The sequence below is a fragment of the Gymnogyps californianus genome, chromosome 1 (assembly GCF_018139145.2).
Source record: "Gymnogyps californianus isolate 813 chromosome 1, ASM1813914v2, whole genome shotgun sequence".
Lineage (NCBI taxonomy): Eukaryota > Metazoa > Chordata > Aves > Accipitriformes > Cathartidae > Gymnogyps > Gymnogyps californianus.
In genome coordinates this window covers 57,978,580-58,004,549 of record NC_059471.1, presented here as the reverse complement: position 1 = coordinate 58,004,549, position 25,970 = coordinate 57,978,580, and positions in this window count along the sequence as shown.

Sequence of the window (25,970 nt, the reverse complement as noted above, 5' to 3'; positions counted from 1 at the left end):
ATGAAGTTACCACTTCTGTATGTTCATATATCACATCTGTATGACACATCACTGAGCCCAAACTATTGCTTTTCTTTAATCTCACTGCTGTCTGTGTGATTAACCCTCCACCTCCAGGCTGTGCCAACCCTTAGCACATGGCTTGAAATCCTCATGGTCCCTGAAAGCAGAGGATACTTGGCAAGAAAAAACTGCCTCCCATCCACACGGCAAAAGCAATGATATGGAGTAATGGTAAAACTTAGGTGGAGAGGTTGGGTGGCTGTTGGGAATGTAACCCAAAGTTGGAGCTAGCATACCTTGCACACAGGCCTGGAGGGAAAGATGTGGTGCCCTACGCATCTCCATTTCCAGCAGAGGAAGAATTGGGCTGCTGTAAAGACATCCAGAGGTTGATCCAGTCCGAGTAAGAGGAAATACTAGGCACCTCTGTCCTCTTACGATCTGGTTTGCCCATGCATTTTTAAGCAGACGTACCTAATGCAACAGGGCCACCTTCTTTAAATGACAGATAGCATGGACTGTTAGGTAGTTGTAACTTTCCCAACAGGCAGGGAGGGGAAGCTGGGCTCTCTCAGTTTTAAAAGTGCCAGTGGCCAGGAGGTGTCCCGTCCCCTTGGCCCTGGGGTGTTTTGGAGAGAGGGACACCCTCCACACATCCCACAGAAGCTGGACACTGCTCATCCTGAGAGCCCAAAGCAGCCTGCTCCTCTGGGAGGGGTGGCTGCTGGGGCTTGCGTTTGGCACCAGATCCCCACTGAATCCAGGAGATGGTCCTGGCAGGAGGGACCGCTGGGCCTCAGTGGAGGGCACAGCATCTGAGCTAAGCGCCGGCTCCCTTCTGCATCTGTTCTTTTTGTTCGGGTTTCCCTTCAGCCTGGTGCACCAGGCTGCAGGCGACTGCGCTGCTTCGTGAGCAGCTTGGATACCTCTGCCTCGGTGGCAGCTGCCTCTCACGAGCCAGAGGACAAGGTGAATGGCCGGGGGGGTGGGAAGAAGCTTCTGCTGTCCAGTTTTAATCTGCAATTGCAAGGCTGTCAGCCTCTAATCCCAATTTAGGCAGACTGGCCCCCACCTTTAATAAGAGGAGGTAAGGAAGAGCTGCTTAAACTGTCTCTCACCTATGTCTGGCTGCGAGCATTTTTAGCCCATTGCACTGCAAAGTCAGATGTTAACGGTGATTCATGCTAATGTCTTGGATATTGCACAGAGAAAGCCTGGAATCAATGGCTGGACGGCTACCGCAGAAAGCTGAGAGGCTTAAGAAGCTGTCCCTGTTCAGGTGTGAAGTTCCTCCTTCCTCCTGTCAGTGTAAATACTGACCTTCTGTTTCAGCACAACAACAACAAAACGTGTTCATTTAAACTCCATGAGTGTGGCCAGGAGAGGAGCCTTTACACAATTAGGCACGGCTCAGAGAAGGTTTAAGTGCTTTAGTGCCTCTTTGCCATTAGTGGCTGCCTCCCAGCTGAGACGCAGGGTCTGGCTGTCTGTTAATTTGGATACAGCAATTAGAGGCTGAGAGCTCTGCTGGGCCAGATCCCAGCCCCGATGTGCAATGTAGATATAGCTATAGCTGTGTTTCTGGCATTTGTGGTGAAAAAAGACTTTTGCCATTGAAAACACCAAGTTAAATTTTATACACTTTATTTCTATCAAGGCTCTCTTGGTAATGGATAACATTTGCCCAGATGAGAGTGCCTGGTACTCCTCCAAATCTGAGGAGACCTGCATTTGAGCTGAAATTAAAAGCTGGTGACTTTAATGGTTGGGTCACTTTTGAAATAATAATTTTAAAAAAATCAGTGTCAGGAGAACTGCTACAAGAACTTGGAGGAAAAAAATAACGGTATAAAAAGCACATTATGATACTTAAGAGGTCATTTCGGTCACCTTAAACAAGAGAATGTTTTGGGGACTGGTCCCCTCAGCACCAATCTGGCTCCACGTCAGCAGGGTGCGGGCACAAGCCTGACTTCCAGGAGGGGAAGCAGGGAGGGGGAAGGCCCACAGTGCCATTTTGCCCCTTGCTCCGTGTTAGCACTGGAGCATCTCTGGGCAAAACCCCAGGAGCATGGCAGGGCTTGGCAGCAGCGCGCTGTTGGGGTAGGCAGGGGATCGGGGAGCAGGGACCTCCAGGTGCCCTCACCACAGGCAACAGCATCCTCTCCACAAGCAGCCTACAGGTGTCCTTAGAAGGTATCTCCTAAGCTAATTTTCTTCTGGCATATTATCTTCCTCTATGATGATGTGGCTGTTTATCAAAAGCATAGACTGTTTTCTAAATCCTTCCCAGCTCACTGCAAACAGCTTCACCTGATGTCTCAGCCTGTCACCCACCAGCTGCATGTGATTTTTCCCTTTCCAGCTTCTAGCCAATCCCCCCTGAGGATATAAGGACTTGTTGTTTTTTCATTTAAGCAAGCTTTTGCTAAGAAGAGGTATCTGAGGCATGCATATACTGTTCTTTAAGCCTTTACCTCCCACGCGTCCCTCTTTTCTTAAACCAAGCTGTTAATAAGAATGCAGATTAGTGTAGTCAGAATTTATAGCAAGAATTTGCAGTAGCCAAATATAAGTTTAAAAAACTGGCAGCAGCATGATCAACCCCAGCTCTGCTCATAAACATTTCTACAGTATATATTTTCCACAGTTTACCTATCACAACTTATAGCCATAGACACAGCTTTAAATGAGTAGGCCTGTTTTTAAGGATTTCCTGTGTTACAACCATCAGAGACAGCATTTCATATCTCAGTGTCTTTAAGTCTGCAGTAACTGTGAGGTCCCAATGTGATTATCACATGTAAATGGCAAAAAAAAGAAAAAAAAAGGTGAATCACCTCATGAGTCCTACTGAAAATGGAGAATGCAAGTTCACCTCTGTATAGATGCAGTTCGCGGGAGGAATTGAGCAACTGGGTGTCCCCCTGAAATGGCAAGCACGAGATGGAAAGGCAGAAGAAGTGCTTTTTCTTCTTCGTCAAGAAGAAAAGTTTGATCCGGGTTTGAAAGACACACTCTGGTTGCCCTTGCCTGCTTTGGGGGGTCATAGCCCCCCAGCCTCTCACCGGGGGCGTGAGGTGGGATGCCAGGGAGCAGCGAGCTGCCGGAGAAGCAGACAGGCGCATACAGAAACAGGGACAGCCTTGCGTGTGCACACAGGTGTAGGCACCGAGCACGGCAGACAGCGTGAGCCCACATCAGGTTTAGGACACAGAGTTAGTAGCAGGGCAAGACAGGCTGGTGCTTGATTGCTTTGTGAACCCGCAGTCACCTGTTTGCCCTTTCAGCTGCCATTCAGATGTCTTTTACTCCTCTTTTCCTCACCCTTTTCCTGCTCAGACATATGGTGGCACAATCCTCATCGGTGGTGGTGGTCAGACTGGTGCCCAGGATCCTCCCGGGGCTCTGCAGACCCTGAATCGCCCTGCTGGGAGGGATGTCTGCAGGCAGCTGCAGATGCCCAGGGCTCGGTCGAGAGAAAACCCCATCATGGCCGCCATGTGTCTGTCAGAGGATGCCATTACCTCCCTCATGCTCCTCTTGGTGCATGAGGTGTGGCATAGTGGGAAACCTGTCACCACAGCTAGTGCCAACCCCGGGGCGAGGAGGGGTTTCTGCATGGCACCATGGCCACTGTGCACGCTCAGCCCTCCTCTTGTGCCGAAACCTCATCCGGGATCACTCCAGCTCAGCCTTTCCTCCTCACCTCGACACTGAGTGGGAGCCACGGACTGATGTGCAGTGCCCCCGAGAGCTACTGCACAGCTTGGCCGGGTGGCACCATCGTGCGGTTTGGTTTTATTTTAACGTAAAATAGCACAGAAAGTATCTTTCAACGATAACTTACCAGAGCTACATCTCCAGGGGTACCTTCCTGAGTCAACAGCTTACGTATGTGTGACCTAAGTACCCACCTACCTCTCCTGCCTTTGACCAAACCTCCTGCCAGCTGCTGGCTGCTGGTTTTGGGCAGCTGCTGCTGGATCCCTGCACTGCTCAGCCCAAGGGGCACGTCCCTGCCTTCTCTTGTACGAAGCTGTACTGAAGGTTTGTAGGCATTTTTCTTTGTAAATTTTTTACAGTTTGCACCCAGCATAAAAACTTACAATTAGACACATTTTAAAGGCGCAGTTTAGCCTAAGTACATTAGTCTCGGCTGAGTGCAATGCAACTTTTTCAAAAAGTAGTAACCCATCACTGAGAAGGCTTCTCCATTAGTAGCACTTATGCTACTTGTGCATATTTAATACAAAACTGCCAGTGAGTAAAATGGCCGTTACACCTCTCAATTAAATTGACATATGCAGGTTATGCAGATCTCACATCACCTTTGCACCCTCATTCACCACTTGCTAGAAACCTCCATAACACAGAGCTTCTCTGCTTCTCCTGGTGGCTTTCCCTGCAAGGGACAATAGGGAGGGACACCCTGCCACCCCCTGACTCCTACATCATGTGGCATTTAGCACGTGTGCCCCTGTTCACATTGGGAAAGCCATGGCCAATGCAAGTGATATCAAATGAAAGTAAAAACTTATTAGCCATGTTTCTGAGAGATGGTGAGTTTTATATTCTCGCAGTCACATTTCATAGCTAAAAAAGCACGAGACGTGACAGCGCATTCATTATTTAGAGATTCGTTTCAGTCAACGGATGACAATGCTTGTAAAGGCAGGGAAGATAAAGCACGTTACGTTTTTCAAGTTCACTGCTAGGAGCACGGATCACAATGTTTAGACAGTCCGTGACACTAAAAATCGACAGATTGCCAATGGCTTTCTGCCACACCTCCAGTCTTGCCAGATAGGGGACGGGGTGATGGGTCTCAGCAGGGAGGACCTGGGTCTCAGGCAGGATGAAGATGGCAGGGTGAGTTCCTGGGGAGCAGAGGAGCAAATGGAGAGCGTGCCCAACAAGAGAAGAGCAGCTATGCTGAGGGACTTGCGACCACAGACACTTTTCAGCTTTTCTGCTTTATCACCTGCTCTAAGGAAATCTGAACTCCTGAAATGCAGCAGCCCCGCTATGCTCTAGTCAAACTCATTTTGCTGCCAGTCAGAGAGATGCCTGGCAGCTGAAGGAAGCCAGCTTTGCTCTCTCTTTCCTTATCAAACTCTTTTATGAGGTGACCCAGACTCCTTGATCACTGCTGCTCTTTGTACCTGTTGCTAAACTGTAACTGCAGAAACTCCAGGCAGGAGTGGAAATCTTTGCCCTTGAATGCTGTCCTCTTCAGAACAGGCACCTGCTTGGTGTGATGAACATAGGTATCTTTTGGGTTTTTTTTCCCCAAGTTACGGACTGCTCCCACCAGCTGTTCAAGGTCTTGGGCAAACATCTCTGGTGTCTGCCAGCCCCTGTCGGCTCAGACTGGGCAAATCTATGAGCTATTTTCTGCAGGGGAATGGAGGATGCAGCTGGCTATGTCTACACGAGTGGTCTTAAGCAGGCCAGGTCCAAACTGGGATGCTGTTGCCTTGTTAATATGCTCCCCAGCACAGGTCTGGCCTGGCTTTCTCCCAGACACTGCCTGGGGGTAGTTTAGGGGCCGGCACAGTCCAGGAGCAGCTCCTAACGAGTTGCACAGGCAAAGTCAGCCTGGTTTGGGAGGAGGGAACAGTGTCTGACCATGCAGACATGAGCTGGGCAACCCAGTCTCCCGTGGGGCCAAAGTACAAGCCATGGCACAGGCATTATTTGTGCAACCCCTGCCCACCCATCCTTCTCTTGTGCCACCGTCTCATGTCCTGCTGCAACAGAGCTTCAACCCACCGAGCTGGGACGTTCCCTTACAAAACTACATCTGCCATTACCTATGTTTGATGGTTGTGGCAATTCCTGCTCACACTATAAATTCAGACGTCTGCCAGGACTTTGCAGGACCATTTCAATGTGCTCCCACAAAGCCGCTGCTATAGACCCAGGAACTGAATCAGCGCCAAAGTGAGATTTCACTATAGCATGCTGGAGAGCCTATAATGCCATGTGTGTGAGGCACATTCAAGATCTGGCCACAGAGAAAGATCTATGAGCTACAACGAGTAGATAACTACTGTGCAAATGAAAATAGTAATAGCCCATTTCTATACCTCGGACATCCTAAACTACCTCTTAGACAAAATGCTTTCATCAGATGAACTGTACATCAAGCCCTGAGCCCTGAGTTGGAAGCTCAGATAAGTAGGGAAGGGAGAGCAACTTCTCCCTCACCTTGTCAGAAATCATCAGCAGAAAACACCACCATGTTCACTTACTATTATTTCAGCTAACAAACTGAACAGCTAGGCCAGGCATCACTACATGCAGGGTTCTGGCACTAGGAAAGGCCTTTTTAGTTCTTGGGTAATGTATATTCAACAACAGTATAGCCTCTGTGTGTTTGTGTTGACCAATGCGTTGACAACCTAATGACATGAAAGGCAGGACATCCTAGGTTTTCACTTGCTGTTCTGTTGCTATCCCACACACAGTTCTCCTTCAAAGGCTTTTCTGTCTTCAGATTTCTGCTCCCTAAAAACATGATGCTTATTATTCCTTAAGACAGGCCATATCAATTACAGTAGCTAAAGAATTCAACTTGCCATAGTTTTCCTGGAAACCTCCTTGATATTCATTACCTGCTGGGCAGATGATTGCATGAATTTGAATGCTGATTTACAGAGCTTAAAACCAGTGTGATATATCTAGCCAGTTGGAGAACAGGACACGAGGTCTCATTTCCAGTTTTATTGAAAGGAAACATTAAATGCTCTGTTTTATTATAGCAGTTCTGATAAGGGCCGTGTTATGCTAAATAACAGCTTCTGTATTAACCCAAGTATAGGTTTGGGAGGTCCTAAACCTAATGTGGCTTTCACTTCTAACAAAACAGAAACTGAAGTAAACTATGTAGATTAAAAAAAAACCCACATCTTACTTTACCATCCTGTCCTCACCCCCACCACGTTTTCTATTTCCGACAGTCAAACTCCTCCAAATCCCACAATTTTCTCCCCACATAGTCCTCCTCCCAAGCACCCTGTCAGCAGAGTCATGGGATGCTGGCCTTCTCAAAGCAGGTGGTGGCAGTGCCATTGCACTGGACCTGCCTGGCCAAGACCAGCTCTTGACCTTTCTCAGTACCAATGATGGACTCATGTCCTCCTTCAAAACCATTATTTAGCTGGTGGCTTAGGTTCAGCCAGCAGCAGGTTACAGAGCTATGGTCGTCTCATGTGTGTTTTCTGTGCCTCAGCAGGGACCCAGCGATGGTGACTGCAACAGATGTCTCCATGTAGTAAATGCACCTAGGGTAAAGTATGCAAACGTAAGACAAGATGATTCAGACCTTAATGTTTGGTAGAGGAGGGGGAATCAAGCCTCTTCATATTCAAGCCGATCCTCATGGAAAAGAATGGTAATGTTTTCCCTGCCATTTTTGAGGTCTATCTCATGTTAGACTGATCTCCACCTGCAGGCCTGGATCTTGTGTTTGCTAGTGCTTAAGGCACATCCTTGGAGATGGAGTGAGATCTCTGAAACAATGCTGAAGTGCGAGAGCTGCATACCAAACACCAACCTTGAAATGTCAGCTTGTGTGTAAGAAAATATGTCTCTCTGTGCTGGATAATTTATTTTAACTTGAAAGCAAACCAAGATTAAAAGTAAGACCTCTGTGGCAAAAAGAACATGAGGTCAGAACCAAAAAACCCCTCCACATGGAGATGAATTGAAGAGGGCAATCCAAACAAATCCACAGACCTCAGCCAACCACTCTCCCTAGGAAACACAGGTACCCAAACTTCTTCTTTGTTGAGACGAGCATCTAGGAGGCTATCATCTCCTTCACAGTCCCCCAGCTCAGCTGAAAATGGAGCAGAGAAGGTTGCTTACTTGCTATTCACCCTCTTCCTCCCCCTTCAGCTCGACTCTGCCTTCAGCTGAACAGGTGGCCATGCCAGGCTCTTAGGAAGAAAGACCAGTAGGCCCAAATCTCCTTGGGCCAGAAGTATTTACAACCTACATTTATATATTTTACTCTCATTTCCACCTCCCATCACGTTTGCAAAGAAGAGAGGTGCAGGGCATCCAGACCCACATGCACAAGGCTGGCACCAGAGCACAGGGAATGATGCATCCCAGTTTGGCAGAGATGCCCCATGGCAGCTAGGTAGGTGCTAGATGCCGAGGTGGAGGGAAGGCAGAGGCTCTGGGCACTGTCCTCTCTTTGGCATTTCAGACCGGCTGTTTCAGGGCTCAATGTGACGGGTCCCACCGGAGCCCTCTGTGCTCCCCACCAACCCCTAACTTGGCACTGTAAGTGCTGCTCCGGGAGCTGCGTGCCAACTTTTAGGCATTTCAGTGCAAATATTACAAAACCTGTTGTGTCAGTGGCTGGTAGTTAAGGAAATATTCTGCATTTGACCTGGCGTACTGCCTTGGCATTAGCCTTTCCACCAGAGTCTAGTCCTCTATGTTTAGGGTACAAAAGTCCACAGAGACACCAGTGACACATCTCTCAGTCACGCAACCACAGCCATTAAAAATCCTACGACTGAAATACTGATTTTCATCCCCCTTACAGATGAGATTTTATTTATTTAAAAAAAAAAAAAGTAAAACATACTCTGCCACAGCATCCATCTAAAGAAAGCCTGTGAAGCTATTGCAACTGAAGGCATTTTGCAAATGCTTTACCTTGTTTCACTTGTCTCTGACAATCCACCAGGGACAGGACTTGTCGCCCCTGAGGGGGATGGTCCCACCTCTCAGAGGCAGGAGAAGGGCTAAGCCTGGTGTCAGTAAGAAGTCTAGAGGGCTTAGAGAAACCGAGCAGTGAGCCCGTTCCCCCGCCTGCGGCTGCTCACAGCTGGTGCCCGGTTGGCAGCAGCCGCAGTAGGAGGGATCTGCCCAGGTTTGCAGCAGCTCTCCTGGCCCTCCCTCTGCTCTCCCCCTCCACAAAAGCAAGATGCCCTTCTCCAGCTGGCCTCAGAACTGGTCAGCGACCACGGCTGACCTCTCCTCCCGCTTGCAACAGGGCTGAAACACCAACACGAGGAAATGAAAGGTGGCAGCCTTGTCCAAAATGCTTTTGAGGGTAGTCCCTGGCCTGTGCTATGCCTCGGCCTCTGCCTGGCACCATGTAGGAGGGTGCTGAGTGGCACAGGCATGGCAGGCAGGATGCCAGCAAGGACGTGCCATAGGCTGAACCACAGCCCTGGTCTGTGCAGTTCAGCAGCAGAGGTACAGTGTTCACAACCTAGTGGATAAAGTCCACGCTGCTCAATTATACAGGCTCTGCCAGATCCTCAAGAAAAAAAACAAAACAACCCAAACCCCGCAAACCTTAGGGTTTGTCTACAAGGGAACATGCTTCTGGTATGAGTTTTCCCATAACCTTGTGTTGGTGTGGCCATGATGACACCTAGATGTCTTTCTCTGCGGTTTCTCTGAGGTTAATTTGCCTCCTGCGTGAGATATTGTGGCCATGAGCCATCCAAACTGCTGTAACTGTTGCCGAGGGGGTCACATCCCACCTGCAATGTCCCACCAGCCCACTGCATGGCGAAGGGGCTGTTGATGGCTGAGAGTCTCCTCTGTCTACACAACTGCAAAACATTAGCATTACCCAAACAGAAAAGATAAACTTTGGGAGTTTGCCAAAGACTTAAACAATTAATAAGCTAAATTTCTTTCCCTCCTCACTGAGATCCCAGTGTTGTCAGAAGGGCATCAAGGATTTCTCTTTGTTTATTGGAATTAATTTACTTCTTCCCCCAAATGACAACTGCAGCTTCGTTAAAGCAGTCAGTCTCACACTAATTTATTTGTTCAGTGAGTACCATTCAGCTCCCCAAATTAAAAATTGTCAGTTTCTGTAATGGCCTGACCTTTTCAAGCTGAAAAAGTTCAATGTCTGGCCCACTGGGTCCGAAAGGAAAGCTGCCAAGAGCAGCTGCCCACGCTGGAGCATCAATATTCCAACAGGTAAATAGTCACCCGGAGAGCTTGGGAAAATATCTTGCAAGTTGAGCAAGAAGACAAGGTGGCATGTGTAGAGTAAATTAAAAAGGAAATACCATTTTAGTGATATATCCTAGGGAAAAGACAGAGCTCAGGTATCTATCTAATCAAACCCAGACAGTGGAAGTTAATATATTTCCATACTCTGAATTCAAAAAAGGGGAATAACCAAAAATCCAAGCTTGCTTGAACAGAAGCTATTAACCCTCTCTTGCCTGCTTTTCTTTTTTAATCAGTGTCCTTATTCACCAGTTATCTTCAGCAAGCTTAGGCTTCGGTAACACTCAGAGCCACTGTGCTACGGTCGATGCAAACGTACTCTTGGAGACCAGCGGGGTTTGTGCTTGCCGCAGTCTCACTGCAAGATGCTGCTGGAAGACATACCCCCATCTTCCCTCTCCCCCGTTCCCTGGTGTCAGGCACCCACAGAGGGAGCGGGGGTCAGCTTGAGCCCCTTCTCCAGGCCTTCCAGTGTTTGCCATCTACCTGGTGGCCACACGACCGCTGGCTCCAGTGTGGGGGAGGCCATGGGGCCAGGCATGCAGGCAGGCAAGAGTAAACCTGGCCTCTCCCCTGTTATAGGAGATCAAGCATAATATAAAAATACACCCTGATGCCCGGATCCTGTTCCACCTGACATACATGAGCAACCCTACACAGTGCCAGGGCCCGGTCATATAGCCACTTACACGGGAGCAGGATTAGGGCTGGGTTTTAGCCAGGCACAGATGCAGTAAATTAGTGCAGGGAAGGATGGGTACTAGCTAAAGCGGTGTGTTCGGATGCAGACCTTGGACTGTTTGCTGTCACTTGCTCTAACGTGGATTTGCTGGAAGGGTCTGGGATTTTGTTCTTCTGTTTGTTTGCAGTCCTTGGAAGCGCCGCGTGGGACTCCTGCGACTCCCACAAACAGATGACTTCTGATGTAAACTTACTGACACATTACAGTGTATAATTTGTTAATGGTCTTCCCACTAATGAAGCAAATTAAAAACAACAGCTGACACATCCTTGTCCAGAGGAAAGGTTACAGCTCTCGCAAGCCGGCAGGGCACAGAGAGCAAATCTGAGGGAGGAATTCATGCAACGGTTCCTGCTTCCCATATAGCTGCAGCAACGATGGGGTTAACGCACACGGCTCCTTGAGATTTATATCTCACATCTTTGATGAGCAGAGAGAAAGAGACAGTGTCTCTCTTGCCTTCTCTAAGTCCCTGATAAGTTTCTCAGGGACTAAAGATTTTCTTCTGGCCTCGTAGCATGACAGTTACCACAGAGTTTAAACAGTAATTGCTCCATGGGATGCCCTCTGCATCGACAGAGAGCAGCTTTGGTCCCTTGGATTTTATTTTTTTAATCAGAGATTCAGCCACTTTACTAATATCTAAGAGGCAAAGTTGAAAGCTACATGACCATGCGCTCTAATTACACTGTTTCTGGGGTCTTTTCAGGTTTAAGTATTTGAACAAAGATTTCAGGGGTTTTAACAATTTTTGCCAGAAAAGGGAGGGCACTGAGAAGAGAGAATCAGCAGAGAGCTTACTGACTAATTACAGCCTAGAAAATACCATTCCTGGTCCCTGAGATTACTCTGTTTTGATTACTGCACTTCAAGACCGCATTGCTGGCTCTACAGACCTCTCTAAAAAACCATTTTTCCAGTGGAATTAGGGAGTCAATAATTGATGTCACCAGGCCTCCAGCAATTCCTGCTGTCTACTTGGCTTTTTTCCTCCACGTGGTTGAAAGTACTGAGTACGGTTAGCTTTTGCTTACTGCAAATGCTTTCTTCATGAAGAGTCTGATTTTGCCTGCCTCCTACGCGTTTGACCTGGTGTCCCGCAAGCCCCTCTCAGCTTCCCTCCTCCCTGCCTTGTGCCACTGGAACTTCCTCCCCAAAAGCGGGTCCAGACCCCTTCCATTCCCTCCGCTGGGCCTGTTTTGCTGTGATGAACTGTAAAGTCAAACCAGAAAGTGGGTGGCTTGCAGGGAAGGTCCATCGTAATTTTGTGCATGTGAATGACACATGGCCTAAAGAAGTTTTTAGTGTGCAGGGAAGAACATGGAAAAACGTCCCTGTGGCGCACCTTTCTTCCCATCAATGAAGCTGCACGGGGGTAGAGGTTGTCTGATGTGCTCAGGAATTTTTATTTTAATTCTGAGTTTTCAGTGATATATTGGGGTATACCTCAAAAACCTCCAAGGGACTCCCTTGACGTGCACAGGCACAACGAGTGCGATTTTTTCCATGCTGCATCCCTCACCCGCTGTAGCAAGACCTCCCCATCGAGGGGCGAGAAGGCACTCGGGGTTTCAGGCAGGTTGCCTTGCTCACTGCTGATTAACAGTCTTGAATTAACTCTCCACTGAGAAGCCAAGTCAGATATATTGTTGCAGACCTTAAAACATCTGTCAGCTTGAGCTTCCTTACCTGGGGTTTTGGTAAGAGCCAAAGCAGTGCACTAGACATATGAAGCAACCAGAATCCAAAATTCCCACCGGGTAGAAGGACCCCGCCTTGACCCTCCAACCCCACTCCAGAGTCACCCCATACCTGTGGGCAGGCAGCTTTTCCTGCATGCTTTAAGAGAGAGTGTATCAATATTCACTATGTATTTACAGCCTTGGCATGGAAATGCATCTCCTCATAGTGCTGTATTATTTATAGGCTAGGCCAAACACCAGGATATTGAAGTAAGGCTACGAGACATTTTCAGTTTCAGAAGCAGCTCATAAATAAGAAGGTAAGTCTTATATTTTAAGAAGAAACGTTAAAGTTCTTGTCCTTGAGCCTTACAGGAAAAAGCTGAAGAAAATAAGCTCCACAATACTGCCAAAATCTATTAACCTGATTCTTCCCCAACTCACCTCTGCTGTAAACCAGCTTGATCCCGGAGCTGTCCTGCCAGCAGAGGGGAACCAGGCGGCTGCTGTCTCTGCAGCGAAAAGGGCAAAGCAAGAGGGATGGTTTCACCCAAAAAGTCATCTAACTCCCTCTGCAACAGCTCCTTTCTCCAGCCATCTCTTGCTCACCTCTGTTTCCTGCCACTCTCCAGTAACTGACCGCAAGGAGAAAGATGTCTACCTAACTTTCATCTGCTGCTTTTCTCCTCCTAATCCGGGATTTCTGAGGGATGGGTTTATGAAACCGACTTTTGCTCATGATGAAGGCTGACTTGCTTCCAACAAGTGAGGAATTGGGGTTATTTACCTCAAAACGGCTTTGGTATCCTTGAGCACCGACCCTGGAGAAAAAACACCACAGATACAGCCTGGGCTATAGCAAGGTGTCTCGGTTGATCCCACCTTTTATGGCTTCTAGAGTGGGTGCCTCCTCACTCATGTCTCCTTACTGCAGACATCCAGAGAAGTAAACGAGCCTGAATTCTTGCATGCTATTCAAATATAAGCATTAAGTCATTGTAATTATACCTTTCTGACAGCTGCTAGGGTGGCAAGTTTGATTTTTGAGCTTCCAAACGAAAACACCATTAATGAGATTTTTGCAGAACTAAAAGCACCCCCTTCCTTCTTGACAATCTCTGCATGTAGCTCAGCCTTGCTTCCTAGTGCGTGTAAATAATAATGTGGCTATCAATGCATTTTTGCTATAATTTCTAAATGCAGTCGGAGCAAATTAAATCAGAAAAGGAAGTTTATAGCACTTCACATTTTTCCATATATGGTTTCATGCTGTTATACACAGTGTTCATCACACTCTCCGTACCTTATTTGCTGTGAGATATCTGAAATTCTTTGTCTTATCTGATCTATGATTTAAGATTCTGACCTTTTCAGCTTTCTGTAATTTCACTGCCAGCTCACTCAATATGCCTTTGTTTATAGCCTTATAGCAGAGAGACCAAGTGAAGACAGGAGCTGCTTATGCACTAGAAAGACAGAAATTTCCTTTTGCCAAAATTTGCGTGTGAAAGAGGGAAGCAGCAATTTAATTTCAAAAGTTTTTAAAGAATCTGATAATACAGATGAGAAAGGGGATTAAACACCTTTTCAGTATGACTTTCTGCTAAAAGAACGACCCAAAAAGCAATACCTTTCTGTTAATGGCAACCTGTGTGAAAAGCAATTTCAACACTAATAAAAACTGATTTTTCAGCTCCATGGCGAGAGCAGCAGAATGGCAGCATACATCTCAGCACTTTCATCAAAATGGTTGGGAAGGCAAATGAAGCCTTTATATCTGCTACTGGGATGTTATGTCAGCTTGCCTCAAGTTCTGCTCTCCCGCTGCCTAGGCAGGTTGCAGAATGAGCTCTGGGGACACTAATCTGTGCTGGAAAATAGCTGCTAAATTATTCAGGGTACTAAAGACAAGGGCTGAGTGTGAATTGCAGAAGACCTTGATGACATGGAGTGATGGCAATAAAATGACAGAGGAAATTCAGCTTAGATAAATTTAAAGTGAGGCACACAGGGGGAAAAAAACAGTCTTAACTTCCCGTAGACTGTGCTGAGTTCTGAGTTGACTATTGCTACTTGGAAATGAGATCTTGCCATTAGAGTAGGTAATTTTACGGAAATGTTAGATTTGTGCTCAGAACTGGTCAGAAAAATCCAAAACTGAATTCTAGGAAATATTATGAAAGGAACAGTAAACACCATGGAAAACATCACTCGTATTCACGATACAAATCCTTGGTGCACTTGTGTATTGAGTACTATGGGCAGCCCTGGCCTCCCATCTCCAGAGAAAGATGTAGCAGAATGAGAAATGCTGCAGGCAAACTCAACCGGGATAATCAAAGGCATGGACGCTTCCTGAACAGTCTTACACTCTTCCACCTGGTACAGACACAGAGGAGAGAGATACAAATGATAGAGAACCATGAAATCAGGAGTTGCCCAAAGATAAGCAGGGACTTGTTGTTCAGTATCTCTTCCAATGTAAGAACTAGGCATGCTTAAATGAATCTAGAAGGTGTCCAACTTGAAACAATCAAAAAGAAGTAGTTTCCTGTTGTGTTCATGAAACTTTCATCACAGTTAAGCTAAAAGGTACTAGAAGTTAATACTGAAGTTCAAGGAGCAACTGGGTAAATTCAAAGAACAAAAAAAAGCCCATGAAAAGCCCTGTGAAATTCAGAGATACTAGATTTGGTCAAGAAGTCCTTGACCTGAAAATGATTGGCAGCTAGGAGACAATTGATCATATATATATATGCTTTCCTGCTCTTACAAGAAGCCACTTGGGCCACTATCAGAGAGACGATGCAGTTCTCTACTAGTTCAACTCTTCCAAAACCTGGTTTTAATGTAAATCTTTATAGTTTTGTTCATAGGACGTTGTTGGCAGAGGAAGATGAGCCAGGGAGATTTCTCAGCTACCTTAAAGAGGTCACTGTAAGCTTCGGTTCATCCAGTGGGCATGGCATCAAAGCACATAAATTAGAGTCTACAGATACAATTCATGTGCTTTAGATTTCTTCAGTTTACCTCCCTTTGTAGTACACAGAAATAAAAAAAGGCAGATTAGTATGTCCTGGTTTAGGTAGGTGTTTCAGGAGATGAATCACTCTCTACTAGTGCCTACATTTCCCAAGCCTGGGACCATAATGACTCAATGAGAGTGCATATTTTGCCCAGGAGTACCAGACATACATATTTCCTACATATTCACTTCTTCAGATACTTATTCCATTTTGTGATTTATTTAAATAGGTTTAAATATGGCATAAAAAATGTTGACTGATAAATTCTGCTTGGAGTTTATAAATAAAGATGCTTCTTTAAAACAAAATCTGGCAAAGACAAGCCTGGCTCAGACCCAGGAGAAGTTTAAATTCAGCCCATGATCTGCTGAGCTAGCTGCCCAGTTGATCCAAACAGAAGACGAAACTTGATTAATCCTATGATTCTTTATCTAAACTTTTCATAAACTGCAACTCATTTATTTGCCATTTAATTCTCACAAACATACAGCTGAGTAAACCTATGGTTGTGCAATTTAGATCATCAGTGCTGAGGCCACATCCCGAATTCTTGGTCATTCCATGATTCACTACAACTGGGGTGGCCGTAGCTCCCATTTAACCCATCTGTTCTTGTCTTCTTCGCATGGAGAGCAGGACGTTTGAAGGGGGCAAGGGTATCCCTATGCACCCCCAATATTGAGCTGGAAGCCTGAAGGCGAGAAGAGCTCCCAGTTCATGGATAGCCACAGGAACTAAGGGCTTGTGTGAGCATATCAGAAGTCAAATGGACTCGGAAAGTGAGGAAGAGACTGCAAGGAAAGCTGTGAGACCAGCTAAGGTCTGAAGAAGATAACTTGAGATAGGGACTTGCTCCGTGGTTCATAAAAGCAGCTTGATGTGAAGGAAAGGATTCGCTGGAAGAAGCATTAGTCCCCGAGAGGGCATTGACACAAATCCTACAGCATGCCCAAGAATGGTGGGGGACTGGGGAAGGGATTTAGTATTTCTTATTCTACCTTCATCTCTGAAATGAGTACTATCTTAGAAATGTTCTGCATAACCATTTGCTACCACCAGCAAGCATTTAAAAAGAGTAGGGACAGAACAGAAAACTCACGAGGCTCCATCTCATGGATGGATGCTCTTAAGCTAGCAAGCCATTGCTGAGCTTTTGCAATACTGCAGGTGAGGAAAAGCTCCTGCTCTCAGCAGTTTGTGCTGGATGGAGGACCATTTCTCTGTATCTGGTCCTTACACAAAAATACCCCCCAAAACAGAGGCAGATGCATGGCTGGGCTCTCTCTGACTGGGAATCCAAAGCATATGAGTCTAGTGTGTAGGAATCAATCCAAACTGTATGTAAGTGGCCAGCAGTGGCATTTCGACAGACACCAGGTGCATGCACACGTGGGCATGCAGACACAAGCACACACACACACACATATTAACCCCACCGCTCCCTGGGATCATACCTGGAGCTGTGCGGCATTAAAGTCTCCCAAAACGTTCATGCTTTCTTGGCGGTGTTTATCTTCACGTGATCTCTTAGCTGAAACCCTGTCCTGACTGGAACACCATGCATCTGCAGGCCAGTCAGACTGCAATGTTAATTATAGTAATGATAAAGTTTTATTTTGGTCTGTTGCTGATGGATTTCACCCAGGGTTGTTTTGTTTTTCCTACTTAACATCCAGCCATTTATTAGCATGCATATTCCTGCATCCTGTTAGTCAGAAACATCTTCACTTCTGTAGCTGTGGCATTGTCATCACTGCTTATCATAAGCATCACCAGTCCCAGATTTCCAGTCTCACAGCTGAAGCAGCAAACCTGACGCTAAACTTGCTGTAGACAAAGGGAGACATCGCTTGGTCTCTGCGTGTCTGTGTGGCAACAGAGGGCTGCTTGTTTGTCACTTGGATGTCGCACCATGGAAGTGAAATCCCAGAGGGACTGCTGGGTGACCTTGCCTGCTTTTGGCAGAGCACAGGCGGTTTTGTATGACCCCGCAGACCCTGCCTCAAGATGCTGGCCCTGAGGATACATTAAATACTCATTATAAAGATTTCTGAGTAAGACAGAAATCCACCAAAATCGACTGCCAATTATTTCCTTGACATTCGCATAGCTAAGCAGGTTTTTCAGGGGATCTTCAAACCCACGCTTGCCTTTTGCAGTGGGTGTCTCTTTGGCTCTCTGAAGCTTGCACGCCTCCCCACTTCTCTCCTATTTCTTTCCTACCTCACTCATTACAGTGGTTTCGGTCATCATCTTTGTACAGAGGGTCCCCAGACCAGCTCTCTCAGTCCTTAATTCTCCCCCTCTGGTCTTTGTTGCATCTTCAAATGTCTCTAGACCTATCCACTTGGAAGCCTTACTTCCATTTCAAGCTCAGTCTTTCCAAAAGTGAAGTGCTGCCCCCTCGTCCTCTGGCACAGCTGGGGCTCTACCTTCTCTAAAGCACATTTGGGGATTGTTTCCCCCTGTTTACAAACAGAGAGGGGAAGGAGCCATTCCTGGGATGAGGTTCTTCTTGCATCATTGTAAATGTCTAAAGCAGGCCAGATGCTCGTGCCCTGAGAGAGCATTTGCCTCCATCGCCCATAAGGAGGTTCCCAGGGGCTGCACGAGGAGGTTGGCTGCCAGCTGACCTCTGCTTATGTGAAAGGAGTCTCACGCAATATGTTTCACAGTGAAGTGGTGAGCTGCTTACCCAGTGGACAAATTCCTGCAGTAGCCCCCTCGTCTGAGTAGGGCAGGCCTTATTTATTTGCACTGTTACACGTTTTCAGCACTCTGTGCTTTTACAGGACGGTAAGAGTTATAAGTGATTGACTTACCTCCATACTGTCTAATCTCACTTGCTCATATTCAGAATTTTAGGGGCATACTGACAAATTTCTTAGGAAATGCTGGAAGGTGTCACACCTTGTATAGCCTCCGTAGGTAAAATACAAATAAATATGAATGAAATCTTAAAAATCAAAGCCTTTGTCAAGCCATACGTAATACAGTCCAGCAATGCTGTCTCACTCGTGCTTTGAACTGTGGCATAAACTGCACGTTACAGCACAATTTTCTGATGTATTTCTTGAAATGTAACCATGTATGTGGAAAAAAATTATCATCTCTCTTCTGGTGGCAAAATCCATTTCTTCTTTTGCTATATAGTAATATTTATCAGCAATACAGACATTTATTTCATTTACCATCTTGCTGCCCCTGCTTCATAACTGCTTTCATCAGAGTGCAGGACCCAGAAATATAACAACATTCATTTTGCTCCTCCGTCACCCACACTGCCCTGCAGTGCATTTAATTTTGTGCTCACAACTGGTGATGATGATGGACTCTCAGCTTCCAGATTGTCTCAAGTGATGCCCCCAAATGCTACAAACACTGTGAGAGCTATTTGGGTTCCTAACCGTAAGTCTCGAGGAGAGACTGTTGTTTGGAGATCTGCTGGTATCTGAGACATCTGCACAGGGTTTATATATATGACAAAGCATCTATTCTGAGATCTGCATCCTTCTGGAGCAGCAGCTGAAGGTCAGGTGGGCAACTTCAGGGCACCATAAACGGCACTGGATGATTCTGTTTAGCAGCCTGAATTGCTCCCCAGTAGTATGAACTCCCCACGCCATCTGGCCTTCACTGTCAGGATCCAGCCTTCATGCCCACTCAGCCATCAGCTTCTGGGGGTTTGGTTTCAAACAACAGTATGAGTTTCCAGAGGGCGACATCTGTCTCCCAGGGACTAAGCTTGTTTCACAGCAGCAACCAAGCAAGCAATGAGATACTACCACCACAATCTAGAGAAATCTGGAGATTATAAAGTCCTCCAACCTTTTTGCTTCCCCAAAATGTTATACCCTAACATAGGTACGGGTGGCATGAAAATAAAAACTTGCAGTGGGGATTTCATTAATAGCACTGAAAGGGGCTACAAAAGGTTATCATCTAACTTAGTCCTGTTGCAAGGCATAGGTATAATTGTACCTGGTTCTTCACGATTATTGACCTGATCATAAGGCTCTCTGATATATTAAGAGTCCAGATGCATATACATACATATATATAGAATCATAGAATCATAGTATCATAGAATCATTTAGGTTGGAAAAGACCCTTAAGATCATCAAGTCCAACCGTAAACCTAACACTGCCAAGTCCACCACTAAACCATGTCCCTAAGCACCACATCTACGTGTTTTTTAAATACGTCCAGGGATGGTCACTCAACCGCTTCCCTGGGCAGCCTGTTCCAGGGCTTGACAACCCTTTCGGTGAAGAAATTTTTCCTAATAACCTTCTTGGCCACCTGGGCACACTGCCGGCTCATATTCAGCCGGCTGTCGACCAACACCCCAGGTCCTTTTCCACCAGGCAGCTTTCCAGGCATTCTTCCCCAAGCCTGTAGCGTTGCATGGGGTTGTTGTGACCCAAGTGCAGGACCTGGCACTTAGCCTTGTTGAACCTCGTACCATTGGCCTCGGCCCATGGATCCAGCCTGTCCAGATCCCTCTGTAGAGCCTTCCTGCCCTCAAGCAGATCAACAACACCCTCGCCCAACTTGGTGTCGTCTGCAACCTTACTGAGGGTGCACTCGATCCCCTCGTCCAGATCATCAGTAAAGATATTAAACAGAACTGGCCCCAATACTGAGCCCTGGGGAACACCACTTGTGACTGGCCACCAACTGGATTGAACTCCATTCACCACAACTCTTTGGGCCTGGCCATCCAGCCAGTTTTCTACCCAGCAAAGAGTACACCCATCCAAGCCATGAGCAGCCAGTTTCTCCAGGAGAATGCTGTGGGAAATGGTGTCAAAGCTGTACTAAAGTCCAGGTAAACAACATCCACAGCCTCTCCCTCATCCACTAAGCAGGTCACCTTGTCATAGAAGGAGACCAGGTTAGTCAAGCAGGACCTTACTTCTCTGAGAATTTAAAACTATCATTTTGTGATCACTATGCCCAAGACGGCCTCCAACCATCACATCACCACAAGTCCTTCTCTGTTTGCAAACAACAGATCCAGCAGGGTGCCTTCCCTAGTTGGCTCACTCACCAGCTGTGTCAGGAAGTTATACTCTTGCACACACTCCAGGAACCTCCTAGACTGTTTCCTCTCTGCTGTATTGTATTTCCAGCAGACAGCTGGTAAGGTGAAGTCCCCCATGAGAACAAGGGCTAGTGATTGTGAGACATCTCCCAGCTGCTTATAGTTCATCTGCCTCTTCATCCTGGTTGGGTGGTCTGTGACAGACTCCCACCATGGTATCTGCCTTGTTGGCCTTTCCCCTCGTTCTTACCCATAAACACTTGGCCCTTTCATCACCATTGGCAAGCTCTAGGCAGTCAAAACACTTCCTAACATACAGAGCTACCCCACAGTCTTCATATATGAAGACTTCAAGAGCAAACCAGCAGTACAGATGAATTCAGTGTTGAAGTGAATGGAGCTAGAGAAATAAAAAAATGGGAGACTGATATCAAAATAAATTCTAGAGAGGTACTGATTACTATAGGCTCAAACGGCCCCTGCTTATAATGGTACTCTTTAAACAGTAGCTGTTTCAGTCTAAGGTGCTGTGAAGAACAATTAAGAAAACAAAACTAACCAGAACCTTTGAGAGCTTCCTTTCTTTTGCTACCCTCATCAAATGCGGTCTTTGTTGTGTCCCAAGAGTAATTTCTCATGCAGACTATATATATTTTTTTTACCATTAATATAGCTTTCCACAGCACTTAGCAGAGGTCAGTCGACTTTGATCAAAAAGGAGTTGGTCATGGTCATTACATCCTAATTTGCCACAGCATGGCCTTCTCTTTTAACCAGACTCACCTCCAGGGATGTGGCAGGTCTGCAAGGCTTGTTGTTGGGAAAATAAAAAAATGTGAAAAAGTTTTGGTCTGATAAAATAGTCATGGAACAGGGGCCTGGACGACTCTTAGAAGGAGAACCTCAGTTACTCTGTAAAAGAGAGGTCAGTGTTTCCTCCTTGCTCAAGTCTGTCCATGCTCCTCCATGCTCCCATCCCTGTCCTAGTTCACTATATTCATGCACTTGCATGAAACAGTATGGCTGAGGGCCCACATACCCTCAGAAGATGTAAGGACATGCACACGAGACTAGCAGTGTGGCAACAGTCTGCAGCTTCTCATCCTTCCCCACAGCAGCTCATGAGATTATCCTGACATTTTGCACTGGTCCTCAGTGCCGCTGGAGTAGAAATGAAGTCCAATGAATTCACTACCACTATTTTCATACTTAAGTCTTAATTCAATCCAAGTATGGAAATTCTGACACTGAGGTCACTTGAATTAGTGCTGGTGACTATTCAAGTCTCGACTTTCCTGTCTTAATTCAATCTGAGACAAAACCCACCGAAGTCAATTGGAATCAAAAGATTTGATATTGGACCCCAACATAATTAAACAGTAAGTTACATCAACATGCTTTTCCTCCATGTACATTTTGTTAAAAAAACGTAATTATGGTCATGGTGGATCTTTACTAATGCTTCAAACTGGCCCGACAGAAGCATTCTGAGTCATTTTTATGGCTATGTAGATAAGATGGAACCTTTAGTGTTTCAAAAATGCAAACAATGTTTATTTGTTGCTCATAAGTAATTCATGGACCCAACAATATTCAACAAAACTTCTTCATTTTTAACAGATTTCTTAATGAGCATCATTTTACAGAAAACCACCAACAAATAAATATATGAAAACAATTGCTTTTGACATCACAATGGTTAAACACATTAAATAATTAATTAAATTGTGCTTTACATCGATGAAAATCCCTAGGTCTACAAACTATCTTGTAAATAGGAATAAAAGTAGATATGGTTACTCACAATACAATCTCTTAGTAGCAGAGTTCACACACATTATTGCACATAAACAGAAGGAAGATTCCTACAGAATAAAGTAATTTACACCCTATTAATTTACCCTTTCATCTTAAATATGGCAACTGATGGGAACTCTTCATTTTTTTTTTTTTCACTTCCAACATTCATTTGAAATCACAGAGCTAGTGATATGGCCAAGAAGAAAGCCAAGGACATTGTAGGCTATGGAACCCATTTCCCTCCACAAAATATCAACAAAGTATTAGAAGAACCGAACTGAAAGAAGTGTTTCAGTGCAAAATGGGTACCTTTTCTGAGTATGCTTTTGCCACATGTAGGGAGGATACAGCAATCTGCTCCAGCAGAACGATTTTATTGTGATTGTTCATCTTGTACAGGATAGTCTCCACCAGCCTGGAAACAAGATATTCCTCATCCCAGACCAAAAAAGAGTAATTCCACATAGATCAGGGGAACAGCAATGGAGGAAAAAAAAAGTGTCAGTGAGATAAGTTTTATAACATCAGTGCTCATAACTGATACAAGACTGCAGGTGGGAAACAAGAATCCACTAGTGCAAAAGGAAGCATGTGTTAATGAAAAGGCCAACTTGAGAAACCTCACGGTTTAGTAGTGGACGTCAAATCTGAAACATCTCCAGATGCAAAGGTGATGTGACCTGTCATTTGGTTTGCTTGAATGGATATGCTTGTCGTGGTTTAGGCCTGGCTGGCAACAAAGCACCACGCGGCCGCTCGCTCACCCCTCCCCCCCGGTGGGATGGGGAGGAGAAAATATAACGAAAAGGCTTGTGAGTCGAGACCAGGACAGGGAGGGATCACTCACCAATTATGGTCACAGGCAAAACAGACCCGACTTGGGGAAAAAAAGAAATCAATTTAATTTGTTACCAATCAAATCAGAGTAGGATGATGAGAAATAGAATCATATCTTAAAAACAAACCTTCCCCCAACCCCTCCCTTCTTCCCGGGCTCAGCTTTGCTCCCAATTCCTCTACCTGCTCCCGCTCCAGCAGCACAGGGGGATGGGAATGGGGGTTGTGGTCAGTTCATCACACATTGTTTCTGCTGCTCCTTCCTCCTCAGGGGGAGGACTCCTCACACTCTTCCCCTGCTCCAGTGTGGGGTCCCTCCCACAGGGGTCAGCCCTCCACGAGCTTCTCCAACGCGAGTCCTTCCCATGGGCTGCAGTCCTCCATGAACTGCTCCCGCGTGGGCTTTCCCATGGAGTCACAGCCTTCTCCGGGCCCAGCCACCTGCTCTGGCATGGGGTCCTCCATGGGCTGCAGGGGAATCTCTGCTCCGCTGTTAACCTCCATGGGCTGCAGGGGGACAGCCTGCCGTCTCACCACGGGCTGCAGGGGAATCTCTGCTCCGGCACACCTCCTCTCTTGCCTTCTTCACTGACCTCAGTGTCTGCATGGTTGTTTCTCTCATATATCCCACTCCTCTCTTTGCTGCAGCTCTTCCATTTTTTTAGCAGTCTTTCCCCTTCTTAAATATGCTGTCACAGAGGCACTGCCACCATTGCTGATGGGCTTGGCCTTGGCCAGCAGCGAGTCCAACCTGGAGCCGGGGAAGCTTCTAGCAGCTTCTCACAGGAGCCACCCCTGTAGCCCCTCCCCTGCTACACAAACCCCACCACACAAACCCAACACAATGTTGCAGTTAGGAAGTTTGGCTCTGGATCTGACTTCCATCACTTTTTTGTTCTGTGCTTCTGTTTTTAGTGAACTGCAAATAACTACCACATATTGGGTAGAACCCCTAGCAAGGTTATCGCAGCCTCACTATTAACACAACTGCAGTGAAGAATATCCAACATCAGAAACGGTGTTTTTTTCTTTCCCCATAGTGAAAAAGCTTTTTTTTTGTTACCACTGATGAGTGGGGAAGAGAGGACAAATTTTCATTCCTTAATAAAGTATGGCCCATAGGCAATAGGCTGAGTTCTTGGACTAGACATCGAATTACCAGGAACAAGTTTTAATGACACAGCTTGTTTCTCTGTCTGCTCCAAGTCTACAGTGAATTGTAACTGCAAAAGGCAGCCAGTGCTGAGGATGTGATGGGAAAGATTAGCAAGTACATCTCCATTACAAGAGAGTGAAATTTGTTTCAGCACCACAGTAGCAGAAGCCAAATTGCCTTGTTTAAGCAACAAAATAATGCCAGGAAGATGGACAGAAATCCTATAGCGTTGTTGCTCACAAAGGTTTTGAAAGAAACACGCTGCACTCCGATCTTACACGAGCCAGTGTAATTACAGTGAAGTCCATGCTGTCAGAGCAATGAAAACCTGGAATAACAGAGATATGAACCAGGGCCTTTATTTTGCTTTTGCGTTACATTATTTTGGGCGCAGCGCCTGAGAGGAAAAAAGCTGCAAGCCTGTGTCTTAGAAGTCAGCCTGAAAGTACTTCCACACTGCTTCATTTGTCATGTGCCAGGAAATTCTGCTAAGAAAACCAGTATTGTTGGTGCAGTGAGTTTGCTGGATCTACTGCTGGAGGTGGGGAATGAGGTGCCAGGACCTTCAGTCCCAGGGGCTCTGGGCAAGATCTAAGCCACTGGCTACCCCCGCCTCCCCAACTACTCCTGCACAACCGGGGCTATCTTCTACATAGGCTCCAGGGATAAAAACCCAACAAACCAACTTCAATTTTAACTAAATCCCAAGCATTAAGGCAAATCCCGTTAACATAGATGCTACAGCACATTAACAGCTCTTCAGGACCCTAATCTTGTCTCCGGGGAAATGACTGACGAAAAGGTTAGGCATCACATTCAGGTATTGCCAAACTATTAAAGCTAATGTAAACCGCCCAAAGACTGCTTCGATTTTCCTCATTTGGCTTTGTTTTGTGTCAGGCAGAAGGAATAATCTGGAGAACGGTTGGTGTGCTTAGACAGCTGAAACTGATACTTACAGTCACTGGTGAGGCTCCAGGGAACCATTTCTGAGCTCTGTCTCCTCTCCCCTGAACAGATAACACTGCATTTTCTAAATGAAAAACGAGGCCCCCGTTGCCGTGAGCAGCGTGGAGAGGTGGCCCGCTGGGGAAAGAGGCAGGGACGCGAGGAAGGGGACCCTTTTTTTGTGCTTAGGAGGAAAAAGAAGGGATGCTTTACAACAAAAGACGGGCTGGGACTGATTCTACTTCCTCGCTTACCTTCCTCCTTAATGTGAATTTGGCCTTGCATCTTTCCTCCCATGTGGCTGGCTTCTCTCCTGAGCAGCCCTGCCTCCTGCTAAGCCCCCGTGCCCTGCCTGCCCGCCCTGCCTCTCCTGCGCACCCTGCACCACTGCCCACTCGGCCTCTGCTGGGGGGCCCTTCGGGGTCCCCCCAACATCCCTAGCCCCCTGTGCTCATGGAACCAAGGAGTGCACCTGCAAATCCTGGACATAGAGTATCAGGCACCAAAAGCATCCTTCCCCTCTCTTGCTGCAGGGTCTGCAGCAAGATGCAGCAATGGGCCCAGGAATGGGGAGACGCAACAGCTCCCCGTTGTCCCTGTGTCACCAGCCAGAAAGCTCCTTTGCTCCGCAGGGCCAGGGCCGGCCCAGCCTGAAGCCCTGGTGCCAGCGGGTAAGACGTCAGATCACTGCCAATTAGCTGCACTGCGCTAAAGGTGCAATAA